Raw genomic sequence first — 13,226 nt, 5'->3', positions numbered from 1 at the left:
GCGGCGGGGTTAACATACATTGGATTATTGCATAAAGTTATATAATACAGCAAACTATTTTATACAGACACAGTATATACCACCTCTCCACCTATTAGTTATCGAGCAATAACATGGATGTCATTATTGTAGTAGTGAAGGTTATTTTGATAGAAATAATTGATTTGTAAACTCGGCCGAATCACTTACTTGCTGATAAAAATCTGAAGACATTATGTGAAGCTTGTTAGTGCAATTGTTTTGACCGGTACAAATTCTTATTCATGACGTCATGAAATGGATTTATCAATGTGTCAACTTTTTAAAAGTATCATGGTGCTGACTAACAGGTTTCAAGAATAATACAAGACAGAATTCAAGACAGAAATTATGACGTCATACAATCAAACTTAAATAACCAAGACTATACAAGGTTGCTGCTTCTAAAATAAAGATGGAATATATCTCTTTATAAACATAATTAAAGATTATGTGATAAATTAATTGTTAGACATTAGTTAAACTAATATGTTCAATATGGTTCCGTACATGAACCTTGCATTGTTTTATGAAAAAAATGACAGTAATTGTGTAAAGATGAGCAGGGAATCCGTGGACGTTGGGTTTCGCTTTACTTTAATTGTTTTTTTGATTGATATAAGCAATTGCAAGTCTAGTAATACTAGCATCATTAGATCATTATTTTGTAATATAATTACAATAAAATACTAATAGTATGGATACGGATTCTTCCGAATAAGATTTCTTTGCTATCAGAATTCGGATTGATGTTGGAATGCGTGGATGTTAGGTGTCACTTTTATACAAAGTTCAATGTTTTTTTAACCCTACAAGAAATATATCAAGAGATGCTAAACAGTTACAAACATTTCAACACAGTCTGATAAATCATTTCAGCTGCAAATGTTATATATATATATAACATAATAACAACCTTTTGTTTAATTTATATTTCATGTTACTAGTAAACATAAAAAACAGAAGCAACAACAGAAGGACTCTGGTAGAATAAGATGAAGGAAACCTGATTTTGGATAATGAATAACGGGAAGACAGAAAAAGGCTTAAACTTAAACATCAAAATTTAAAACTAGAGAAGGAAGTGTTTATTTTGAAAACAATCTCTCATAGGTAAAAAGTATAATAACAAAAATACCGTACTCCGAGGAAAGTCCCTAAGCAAATGGCAAAATCAAAAGCAGAAACACATAAAACAAATGGATAACAACTGTCATATTCCTGAATTGGTACAAACAATTACAATTACAGACTGAGTATCCCGGAAAATATGTTTTGTTAAAACTTTTTAACATTATTTATATCCAATTTTTCGGTTGTCATACATGGGAATCTGCCCTTAAAATGCCTTTAATAATTAGGGGTAAGTGCATCCCCTCATCATGGAAATGGGTGCATATGGGTTCAAAAATGCAAACAAAACTTTTCATATCGTATCAATACGGTAGACAGTGGCATCCAAGTACATAATTATATGATATGTTTTGCTTAAAGGGAAATGTAGTATTATATTTATTTTCGTACTTTATATAGATATTGCCAAAATATTGTTTAACATTGCATTTGATAAAAATATGTTTAAATCATCATTTAATTCATATGGCAATGTCATAAATGTATTGATACAATGTCATGCATGTCCAGGCCAAAGAAATGTGTACCAAAGTTAGATTTCCTCCCTTGGAATGTAATTTTTATTGTTTTTCTTTTTTAGACTCTTCTAAATAATATAACAGTATTACTATTTTTCTCATACACATGAATATACATGGTGAAAATATTGTTAAACATTGTAACTATTTTGTCTTCTTGACATAACTCCATGTCATTCAAATGTCACCAACTCTACAGTATATTTTACAAGTTTTGTATCTTGGCCCTTTTTCAAATTTGACATAAGATATGGCTATAAAACCGTTGCAGAATGCTAGACTTAGTGAATCTGTGTATAAGATATCCCTTTTGATTTTGTTTTGTTTACAAGTGTATAAACTCTTTGAGCCGAGCAACATTTTTTGGTGCCAAATTAACCAAGGGATGTTCTTCATTCATACTATTTCAAAAGTTCTGGAACCATAGACTACAATTGAAAATTGCCATATTTCTATAAAAAAAAGCTGCGACACCATATGTGTTTTGCAGTTTTATTTACACCCAAAGATGTTGATAATTCAGACAGTTTTGTTAACGGATCTTTTATAGTAAAAACACAGGACCCAAAAATGCTACCATTGTCGGCTGTGTAAATAATAACTTCATTTTAACCAACCTGACATTGGTCCTCAGTGTTTTTTTTCTTTTTGAAGAGTTTCAACAAGGGAGATAATCACGTGCGAAAATTGGTCAAAAATACGTGAATTTGGTCAAATTTGAATCCAGTTTTCTTTTTAAAGGAACAGGATTTGTACCAGTTATTTATTATTTATTCGGAAAGTCAAAACTATTGCCGAAATGGCTGCATTTTTTAATAACATATTTCGAAAATTGTGTCACAATTGCATACTTTACAGATCATAAAGAATAATTAAAACTGAATAAAAATTAAGACTGTTTCAAATGCATATATTTTTTGGAAAAAGGTAGCTACATCAATCAAAACCAGGTAATTAATAGTAAGATATTCAAATATGAATAAAAAATGTGAAAATAAGATTAACACTGTCCATATTGAAGATTTTAACTGTAAAATCTCATTTAAACAGTTTATTAATAAAATTGAGAGAAAAAATCATATTGTTTTTTTGTTCGGTGATTTTTTCCTTCCTTAACTTTTTTTCCATAAAAAATCATTTGACAATTTTCCATGCTTATACATTGAAATGGTCAATGGTTACTGTGATCCTGTATAAAATATAATCTTACTTGCAATTAACTACACAATGGATGCAACAAGCAGGGCAGGGTATGCTCCCCCTTTAAAGGTACATGAGATGACCCTAAGAATTTGGAGGGTTCATTTATACTTTTATGCTTTGTGTGTAGCAGGCGCGAAATGAAATTTATGAATACAACTTTGGTTTTTATCAGACATATTGCGCCCCTTTATCGGCAGAATTTTTCTTGTATTGTTAAAAAAAAGTTTTATGGCGTGATGATGTTTTTTCGTTAAAAAATTTACAATTCTCTGAATATACAGCCGAAATTTACCCAAGGGAAGGTACTTATATAAACAGCTATAACTGCCATTTTCTAGATTTATTTCAATTTCACAAATGAAACTTTTGCCTCTCTTTTATACTATACTATCAGGAATATGACAACTGTTTTCTGTTCAATCCTTTAGTTGATAATATTTAACGTTAGTTTTTGTCAGTTTTTATGGACTTTCCCTTTTTTAATTTACCTTGGAGTTCTGAATTTTGTTATATATTTAGAATGTCAAAAGGGACGATGTTCGAAAGTTGTTCGAATTCGCAATTCCTATTTTGGACGGAGATGTTCCTTTGGATCCATCTGACGTCGTTTATGTATTCCAACTCGTACAATATTTTCTTGTATTTAGTAATGGTATAAAATTCAATAAATAAGTGTATTCATCACTGGAAAATCAGAGATCTCGTTACCTCAAATTACATACATAAGATCTTTTAAATTAGTAAATTCTGTTACAGATACAAAAATTTCGTTTGTATGTTTGTATCGTTAACAATTATGTCGTTTTGCACTCTGACGGATAGTTGTCTCATTTACAATCATATCACATCTTCTAATTTTATATTGTCCGAAAAGTTGGATGTACTAGGAACTATTTTAAATATCTTACAGGTTGATCCTATTCATTACTATTTGCCATTTACACAAACATGCATCAAATAAAATAGTTATGTTTATTCATTTATTTGCAACTAATAAGCATATCCAATAAAAGTAAGATACCATTGGGCCTTTCTTTTTGAAGATAACAATCCTGATAAAATCACTGTTAAATGAAATGTGCTACAAGACATATAATACCGTCCAGTGTGAGGCTTTTTTATTCTAATTAATATGATTAAATCTCCAGCATGTTAACATATTGAATTTATTTCTTACATAAGTAATTATACATATTATGTGTTTTGTACAATTGGGGTGGTTCTGTACCAATATCCATCTTTGAAATGCGTTCAATTATTTAGGTAGAAGGAATTCTTCCCTTCATATTTTGGACTGAAATATCAGAAATACATACTTTTAACAAAAAAAATCCTTATATTGAATCATAAAAGGGGACTTGTATTTTCCACACATACTCCGTTACAAAACACTTGCTCGGGTCTTCTGGGTTTTCAAAAGCAAACACAGTTATATTTTAATGAACAGTGATTACAAACTTTTATATCTAGTGAGTTTTATTTCAGTGAAGTCAGTTCACCTTATTTGAATATACATTATAATGAGCTGTTGGGCGTGGTTATAACTAAACAGTATTTGAAAAGAATCACTCATTTAAATGTGATCGGGTGAGAAGAATACAAATTTCTGCAAGAGGCTTGTAGTAAATAGTATTTTTGATAGTGAATTAGTTCGATTATGCATACTGTCGTGCAGATATGGTATGAAAGTAAATATGGAAGATGTATTCTGAAACTGACCTGAAACAATCTGTAGCAGATGAATAATATCAGGCAAACAATAGTATATTGTCACTGTACTGTAGCAGATAGCAGAAATACATGTGGTTTATAGGTAAGCGGAAGTTAAGAGAATCTCCCTGTGACGTCACTATAACCTAGGAATATAATGGCATGCTGTAGACTGTGGACTGGTTCGTCCTGTACACACCAGCTGCACCACATCATAATACTGGTTTTCTTGTCGTATAAAACATAGTCGCTGAGTCTGAATTGTCAAACAAAAGACTTCCCTGTTATAACTATGCCATTCAGACGATCATGCAGTGTGATATGTGAAAAACCCAGAACATATGCACAATCTATATGTACTCATAATCTCCAACGCAAATGAGCTACACCAGTAAAAAATCATATGGCAAAAGATTTTGCAATGTTAATTTTCACGATAATGTCTCTAGCAACCCATATCCTTATGACGTTTAAAAAAATAAAGGGAGGCAACTTAATCAACGTGGTACCAAAAGAAACAGAATTATCCTAGATGTATTTACTTATTTTGGTTATATTTTAGAAGCGATTTTCCTCTTCTGATGGTATGAACACAACATGCACAAATATAATATTTGTCAGGAAATTTACTATATAGTACAATTAAATTGAACTGTAAAAAAATATATAGCATTATACATTATGATAAATCAGGATAAAACAAAACAAAAAATAAAAAAACAAAAAACAAAAAACGAAAAACAAAAGAAGACAGAGTAATGACCAAACACACAGATACACTTCAAACTTTTTTGTCAACTCAAAGGTTGATAGGTTGTTAAAATATAATATAAAAAGGAAGATATGGTATGATTGACAATGAGAATACTCTCCACGAGAGACCAAATGACACAGAAATTAACAACTATATGTCCCGTACGGCCTTCAACAATGAGGAATAATGAAACTAAAAATGAAATAAAAAAAAGGCAAAAATAAAGCATACATTGTTCCAGCGATCAAAATATTTTTCTTTTAATGTGTTATCATTTGAAAGATTTCGCAAAAGATTGCAGATGACAAATACTTATGGCAAAACACTGAAAAAACCCGTGTGACAACTGTGACGGATAAACAAAAATATAATGGCGACTGTGATTGCGATGGATTTCACTCAAACCTGAAAACAATATAAGCATAACGCTGAAACGTTCAATATAATTCCAATCTTGGCATCCAGCGTTTAAAAATTAACTTAAAAAAAACCGGAATAAAACCCCGGCAAAATTAAACATTAAATGAAAGCGTTTGAATGTCTATCCAAAGTACACAAATTTGTGAAATTAAGGATTAACATCTTCATTATTGGTTAATCAATGTCGAGCGGCAAATATTTTATTCATCAAATTAAATATCTGGAAAACCTGAGAAATGAAAGTATAGACTACATGTAAATATCCCCAAAAAAATTTCAGCAAATTTGACTTAAAAAAATGCAGAAGTAACTAAAGGAACACAAAAAACTAATAAATGCAAGGAGAAACTGAAAACACTATTGCAAAATCATGTTTTTAAATAAAACATGTACAATTAAGGATGCGTTCCACAAAAATGAATTCGGTGTCCCCTGTAAATTCTATATCAATATAACGAACATTTTAGTGACAATAAAATATAATTGAAAAAAATTGCAGTACACGTTTTTAAGGAAAAACAATTTAAAAACAAATAATTCCATAGTGTTTGCCGTATTTACGTGCATTCTAATATGTTTATTTGTACTTCATTTTATAAAATATTCAGATTCCTTTATCTCTGAAAGTTTAAAGTTTACTTGCATTCTTCTCGAATAATAATTTGCGGTGCTATTACATGAGAGTCTGTATTGATATTTACAGAATAGAGAATAATGGGCGAAAACAATAAAGAATAGAGAAAATTTGAACCAAATATAACGAATAGAGAAAAAAGGTGCTTAAATATAAAGAAAAGAGAATAATTGGCAAAAAAATATAAAAAATAGGGAAAAATGGCGTAAAAAACAAAAAAACAAAAAACCAGAAAATATATGAAGGAAATGAAGGACCCCCAATACAGACCCCCTTAGATCAATTTGCCTGCAAAACTTCATAAAAACACGTAAGTTTGCCCATATACATATAAAAAGAAGTTGTGGTATGATTGCCTATGAAACAACTACTCACAAGACACCAAATGACACAAAAATTAACAACTATAGGTCACCGTACGGCCTTCAACAATGAGCAAAGCAAATACCGCATAGTCAGCTATAAAAGGCCCCGAAATTAAAAATGTTAAACGATTCAAACGAGAAACCTAATGGCCTTATTTATGTACAAAATAATGGACAAAAAACAAATATGTAACACAGCAACAAACGGCAACCACTGAATTACATGTTCCTGACTTAAGACAGGCACATACAGAATGTGGCGGGGTTAAACATGTTAGCGGGCGCCAAATTCTTTCCCTAACATGGGACAGTCGTGTAACAGTACTATATTAGAACACATTATACAAATCAGTTGAAAAAGGCTTAACTTATCAGATGGATACAAATAGAAATACATCTAACAAAAACACAGAGTGGACCTGGCCGGTTACTTGTACATACGAACAACAAAAAGACACAAGTGCAGATTTGAGAGTACTCGCAGTTACTGACAGCTAGTTCCAAGCCAATAACAACTAATAAAAAAAAGTCATGCATCTTAGACTCAATTATCAATCAGCACACATCCAACATCCAATGGATTTAGCGTAAAGAAGTCACAGACAGTCAGAGAAAAGCATAACCTTATGCAATGCCAAGATACAGGTATCGACAGATTGTAGCTAGAGCCATGAATATGCATATGTATATAACAACATTATTTAGTTTGCTATTAATTTACTGATAACAAAATCAATATTAATACCAATAAAACAATATTCAAAAATCTAATTCAGTGTTGTTTTGGTAACCTTTTAGAATAAGTTTACGGGCACGGTAAACAACATCTCCGTATAAATGAGGATGTGCTATCCCCTTTGAAATAACTTTTCAATATACCTATTACATAAATAAATCTAACTGACGCAAAGCAGAACTGTCTCCAGACGGAAACAATTGCATGACGTTGTGAATTGATACTCTTCTTTTATGACTTTTTTCCGTTTGAATTTTAAATCTTGGGTCTATCCCATATGGCCCTCAACGGTATTTTAACCCTTAAACTGCCGACGGGCTTGCCAGGGTCGATTGACATTACCTTAACTGCCAATAGACCGATCGGGCCGATTGATGTTGCCTTTAACTCCCGTAAGGCCGATTTGACCGATATAGGTGTTCTTTTAATAACTGCCAGTAACAAAATAAAAAATGACTTCATCTATGAGAGCATACTAGAAGAATGACGTTCTGTCAATGCTCTTTCATTCTCTTTTCATCTTTTGATGACATCATATAGTCATTTCTATGACGTTAGGATGATGTCATTTAAATCAGTGTAATGGCTTCGATATGTCTATTATATATTTATATTTTTTATCATGTTGCACGAGAATTAACTGTTGATTTTTTCTATTTTCTTCTGGGAGGGTGTGTGTGTGTCACATTTTGTCATTGTAGGAATCTTTACATGCTTTATAACTTACTGTACGATATTAGTTTTTTTCTCATACCATATTTTCTTATTTGCAAATGTTGATAATTTCAATAAGGCAAATTAAGTTGACCGTAGATAGATTTGGCCTTTTTCTTTTAACTTTTAATCAGGTCCTCCTATTTCACTTCTTATGCATCCTTGGCTTTTAAATATTTCGTTTTGAGCATTACCGATGAAGGTTATTCCAGAAAAGCGCTGCGGAAATGTATAGTTTATCAAGTGTTAATTAAAATAAGCATATAAACCTGATGTTCAGGGGTTGTCGTTTGTTAATGTGGTTAATAAGTGTTTCTCGTTTCTCGTTTTTTGTATATATATTAGAAAGTTGTTTTGCCTGTTTGAATGGTTTTACACTAGTCATTTTTGGGGCCCTTTATAGCTTATTGTTCGGTGTGAGCAAAGGCTCCGTGTTGAAGACCGTACTTTGACCTATAATGGTTTACTTTTACAAATTGTGACTTGGATGGAGAGTTGTCTCATTGGCACTAATACCACATCTTCTTAAGTCTATATATTTATGAATTATAATATAAATGAACACGTTTCTTCAAGTTACGCAGTATTGAAAGAGACATTTTAATCATATATTCTGGAAATATACCAATCCTTTGTAAACGTATGGACCAACGAAAGTGCCACAGCCAAAACAAAGTCATAAATATCGGGTGAATGTCAACGAATTCAATTCCTTAGGGGATTACCATTGATATTCTGAAGGTGGGGAATGGTTTCATTAGATTTTTGAAATTAATATTCTGGCCTTGTTAATAACTTAGAAGAATACGGGTAGGAAATGATTTTTGTGTCCAACAAAATGCAGACAAATGCAGGAAATAAGTGTGAATGAAAATAATTCGTACAAGGAAAAACTGAAAACGAATATTCAATCCGATAAAAAAATCCCCCCTTCTCCCACAAAGGTCAAATAGTCATCCCTAGGCACAGTATACAACATGCGCTTGGTTAGGCACTCATCAATGACCAGTTAGTCTAATACCACGTCTGGTTAAACAAATCATGTTCTGAAATCATTTGTATTTGTGTATGTGTCGTCCCGATACAGGAACGGAACATGATGTCAAATATATTAAACGAAATAATATATCAAAGTCTTGCATTGATAAAAAAGTAACGCGTTTATAATGTACCTTTAAAGTTGTCCACAGAGGGCAAGAAGACAGGTATAGTAATATCATGCCGATACGATAACAGTAATATATCTAAGATGTTCTACGGTAAATTGATACTTCTGGAGTCTGTTCATCAATGTATAACCCACAACATTACCAAAATTAAAGCTATATGTTCAGCTTACATTTGAGCAGCTTCAAAACCCACTCAAATATAACATTTTTGCGGGCTTACAAGTAACTAGGCATACAATATTCTTAATGTGATGGGATAAAACCAATCTCTATTTGTTATATATATATCTAGAACAAACCTTTAATTGAATTGGTGTCGATAACGTCATATTCAATTCTGCCATCAATGGGCTAGTAAATCTTAAATCATTCGCACATGCAGACTAAGCGATTGTTTTTTCAAATCTGCAGTGTTAATAGTTTACCCGAAGAAATGTACAAAAGTTCAAGTTCCCAATAAAAGTATAATCTGAAAATAGGGAGATGCGGTATGATTGTCAGTTGGTCAATAGGCATATAGTCGGCTAGAAAAAGTCCGGACATGAAAAATATGAAACAATTCAGTATAGAAATCTAACGGCCTAATTTTGTATATTAATACTTTTACTGTTTAGTATATTTTTGGTAATATCCATTTGACGTGGCTCGGTACTTCTACATACCGTCATTGTGTTATTGTGCTATGTATACTTGACTTTGGTTTTTGCTAAAGTGCTTTGTCTGTATGCCTTTTTGTTTTTCTTTGTTGACATATTTGTTTGTTTTCATAGTGATTAAGATTGTAACACAATGTTGACTGCTGTACGCTTATTTTTGACATTTTTACCTATTATGTCTGTTTGTTTTGTTCACACATCGTTGTTAATATAATAGACTTTTATGCAACTGCCATACAAGTGAGAGGTTTAGCCAGCTATAAAACCAGTTTCAATCAACCATTTTCTACACAAAAAAATGCCCGTTCCAATTCAGGAATATGTCAGTTGGTATCCATTCGTTTAATGTGTTTGAGCTTTTGATTTTGCCATTTGATTAGGGACTTTCCGTTTTGAATTTTCCTCGGAGTTCGGTATTTTTGTTATTTCTATTTTTTTATAAAAAAAAAAAAATTACGAAAACACAAATATGACAGACATGAACCGAAGACAACCACTGAACTATAGGCTCCTGATTTGAAACAGGCACAGAAAGAATGTTGCGCGGTTAAACATGTTTGTAAACACTCAACCATCCCTCTAGGTATTTTTCAAAATTTGCCGCTGTGTACGAGTTATAATACTAGTATACAAATACATAATCCACACTCAAAAAAGTTTTATTTGTGGTTTTATTGATACCACCCCGATTCAAGTTTAGGCAACTGTGAACAAACTGTTTTGCCGTTTCATTGTTCTTAAAAGAGAGGTTTGTGAGACGAAACTGCGGGGTCAAACTCATTAAAAACTAGTCTGCAATTTATGCAGGAAATTGTTGAGAATTCAGTCATCGAAAGAGAGCAGCCATGATTACGAAAATTATCTAGTGTGTACGGTCCGTAGCTATCTTGAAAGAGCGAAGTAAGGGACTGTTGTGTATGTTCGAAACTCGGACACGATGATACATGCCAATGAGAAGAACAATATGTAATCTTTGCGACAAAGGCGTTCAGAAGGACTACATTCGTTTGCATAAACAATGCAGATTATTTTTGTCATTGTCTTCGAATGTGTTCCCATTCAATTTTTCTTTTTAATAAATATGTGTGACCAGAAAATGAATATTTCTTTGAGGCAAATAATTTGTAATTGGACGATATTTCGTGATTTTCTTTGGTAACAAACGCAACATTTAGCACTCTTGTCTATTATGTGGTGGTAAGATACTGTTAATACTAGACTAACAGAAAAAAACACCGACTTCGACACAAAAACTGGCTATCAAAGTCAATTAAGAGTGGAATCAAAAGAATACGGTTATGGGTAGTGTGGACTGTAGCGATACTTTTAGTCTTAAACTTATCCTACAGAACACATTGCGGTAAAAAGGGGGATGAGCAAGGCACGGAAAACAGAGATAACTAAAAAAGAAATTGTTTAAAGGTCTTCTTTTTTTAAGAGCGCACATAAAAGACATATTAATAATATTATAAGCAACAACAATACCATATTATACAATGGAAATATTAGAAACATATAATTCAGATCATTTCACAATTAGAAGAGTATTAAACAAACTTAAGGATGTACACCTCTGAGGAGCTATAAATTGCAATTCAACCCCATAGCTAGAGATGGGTTACGCACGAATTAGGCGTGTTCAGTTGTTAAAAGGAAAAGAATATCCACATTGAAAATGAAACAAGGGTAAACCATTTGATTGACTGATTCGATCAAAGAGAACTCATTTGTATACAGGTAAAAACGATGATTATATGTAACATATATTTTTAACCTATAATATGAAATCAAACAGACCTAGAAAAATCCAATTGCACGAGTTCGTTATTTAGTTATATTTATATTTATGTTTATATCTGATTATATGACCGTTGGCAGCCTTCGGAGGTTAACTCGATAGTTAATTAGATGGCGTCTACACTAAAATACACATAATGCTGGTATATATTATCGAGCTCGTGCATTGTAAAATGTTTATTTTAGACTACTTATAATTCATATATGCGTAATCAAATATGACAAAATATATAAAAAGTTAACAATTTTATGTCAAAGTACAGCCCTAAACACAGAGCCAAAGCTCACACCGAACAGCAAGCTATAAAGGATCCCTAAATGACTAGTGTAAAACAATACAAACATGAAAACTAACGGTCTAATTTATATAATTAAAAAAACGAGAAACGAGAAACACCTACAAACGACAACAAAACACGACAAAACACGACACAAAACGAACGACAGGCTCCTGACTGCTTGCTTTTAACCAATATTCCTGACTCGTTATAGTGATATATTGATACACGACAAAACTTGTTTACAATAAATAATTACTTATTATTTATCCTACACATGTAGAAAGTATGCATGAAAAATATCTTAAATAATCAAACCTTATCCTTGCAAACATGAATGATATGCATAAAACCACTTAAGTTTAGGCATCCAATCGTAGTACTAATTAATCGTAGGACATGTAAAAAAATCCGTCCGTTCGGAACAAACCTAAACTTAAGTAGTTTTATGCATATCAGCCATGGTCTTAATTATCATAAAGTATGAACAAGCGATAAGAAAATTATCATTCCCAACATGTGAGCGTAAAACAAAATTCTATTACGCGTTTAAAAATACCACTGAGTGAAGAAATTTACGGAAGAATAACACATTCATGTTTATTTACACATATTTAAAAACAACAATTTGATGTGAAATTGTGAACCAAGTTTTTCAAAACTTCTACAAATTATATAGCTTCAAACTTAAAAAGTAACATAAATTCTAAAGATGTTTTTCGATTCTCTTAAATAATTTATGCGAGAAAACTTAAACAAAAATAATAACACGAAGTATCTCAACCTTGAATTGATTAAATACTTGACTCACCGGAAAACACTTATAATTTAAACTGAAATTGTTTTAATCCAAATTATGTGAACGCATTTTGGAGAAGGCATCAAAAGTAATTGCATATCTCTTTGAAAACAAATATTCGTAAGCGTAACATTTCATACATATTCATGATATTGATTATTCTAAAATGTAATTTAATTTAGAATCAGAATTAAATATTTGTACATTAATATGTGCCAAATTTTTTTTGCATAAATTCCTATTGAACTTGATTAATTGAACATAACGGCTGTGTGTGGAATTACGTTAACGATTGTACAAGGTTTTCAATGGCATTCTTCG

The sequence above is a fragment of the Mytilus californianus genome, unplaced genomic scaffold (genome assembly GCF_021869535.1).
Source record: "Mytilus californianus isolate M0D057914Y unplaced genomic scaffold, xbMytCali1.0.p SCAF_13, whole genome shotgun sequence".
NCBI classification, from domain to species: domain Eukaryota; kingdom Metazoa; phylum Mollusca; class Bivalvia; order Mytilida; family Mytilidae; genus Mytilus; species Mytilus californianus.
Note: the sequence above shows the minus strand (reverse complement) of the source record.